Genomic DNA, 2,048 nt, shown 5'->3' with positions numbered 1-2,048 from the left:
ACCCTGATACCATAACCCCTACCCCTGGAATAATCAAATTTACAATTTTGGTAAAGGACTACCTGTTCTTTGTTTGACCCTGCCTTGGAGTCAGAACCCCTACCCCGGGGATCATGAAATTTACAATTTTGGTAGAGGCCTTCCTGCTCTACATCACTATGCATTTAGTTTTTCTTACATATGTGTGGTTCTTAAGAAGAAGATTTATGAATATTGGGCAATTTTTGCCCCGCCCCTAAGGCCCCAGGGGTGCTGGAGTCCTGAAATTTATAATTTATGTCCCCCTTGTCCCAATGATGCTTCATACCAAATTTGAAAAGAATTGGACAGGTAGTTATTAAGAAGAAGTTTAAAATGTTCAATTGTTAATGCACGAGGGCGAACAAAAACCAATTGCAATAGGTCACCTGAGTTTACTCAGGTGACCTAAAAATAATTACCCATGAATCTGGTGTTATGGCAGGAAAAGATTATTGATCATATAGTGAAAATTCATTATCTTTTTTAAAATAAAAAAACATGTAAAATGTACTCTCTATGTAATATTTATTCAAAAGCGATGTTCAAAATCTTGTAATTTTCTCAAAAAATGAAAATCAAAATCCTTGCCACATGCACACCTTCAGTACCCATACGTCAAACACTTTGTTAAATAAGAAGATCCTCACTTCAAATCTGTGGGAGGAGTTAGGTGGACAAATCATGTACTCTATATATAAATTGACTGAAGTTCAACAACCTGTAATTTTCTCAAAATGATACAAAAACATACAAATCTGCATTACCCATATAAACACTCTGTGAAATAAGAAGGTCCTCACTTGAAAACTGGGGAAGGAGTTAGACAGACAAATCATATACCCTCCTAAATTCCAAATAAAGGGGCAAAACTCCTACAAGGGAGATCGAAAGGGATCAAAATTGCAAGTTTCAGTGTCGGAGAACTGTAAACAGAAGTTGTATGACTGTGGGGATCAGACGAGTTTGATCGCTGGTGGCCAGATAGCTCATTTGGTAGAGCACCTGGCAAGAGATTCAGGGCGCCCGGGTTTGAATCCCAGTCTGGTCTGTTGCATTTTCTCTATTTCTATTACATTTGGTGCCGTAGACCAGCCCTTGGAACTGACAGGTGAAAATTCCTGCCAGGGTTTAAAGATCCTGGGTTAATGTCTTCAGGGTGTGAAGGCATTTAAGGAGGGAGGAATGTGGCGGTCAGACGGGTTTGATCGCCGGTGGCCAGATAGCTCAGTAGAGCACCTGACTAGAGATTCAGGGGACCCAGGTTTGAATCCGGTCTGGACCATTGCATATTCTCCTTTCCTGTTACAACAGCATTGTTATGTTTACGTACGTATGGGTTTATAAATGACATTACAAAATACAAAGGTGGAAATGGAACAGAAACATTATCCAACAGAAAAGAGATTCAATGCCGAAAACAGCCCCGCATTGGACACCAGAAGGAAGAAGAGGAAGACCCCAGAATACATGGAGATGGACATCTTCCCAAGTCAAGGGTTTCTGATCCGCTCCGCTCCACATAAAGAGATGGACTGGAGATGAAAGGCCTCAGTCATTGCTTTAAAATGGCTTTTTATCATTAATTCTTAGATGTTTATTTTTTGTTTGGTATACCAATGCAATTTCTAAGCTTATCTTTAATTTATCAATTATCTTAAATGATTTGTATCTGCTAATTTGCAAGTAATTTTTAACATCTTTATAGTAATTTATGTACATTTTACATCACTCACAAAGTTTTAATGTGTTTGTATATATATTTTTTAAATCTATATTTTTATGTTACGTGTTTTGAAGTAATTTTAATATTATATCTAGTGCTATATATAAATATTGTACACAATCATAATAGCTGTGGGACAGAGAAAAAGATGGCTGAACACAGTGAGACAGTGGTGGAAATCCTTTGTTGCTGCACTACAAGCCAATGGGCAATGACAGAAAAATAAGGTTTATTAACTTTTGTTGTTAACATTTGTGTTAGAAAATCTATTCAGAGGCTCTGAATGAAGCAAATTATACTATTG

The sequence above is a fragment of the Ostrea edulis genome, chromosome 2 (genome assembly GCF_947568905.1).
Source record: "Ostrea edulis chromosome 2, xbOstEdul1.1, whole genome shotgun sequence".
In the NCBI taxonomy this organism is placed as follows: domain Eukaryota; kingdom Metazoa; phylum Mollusca; class Bivalvia; order Ostreida; family Ostreidae; genus Ostrea; species Ostrea edulis.
This window is presented reverse-complemented; position numbering follows the sequence as displayed.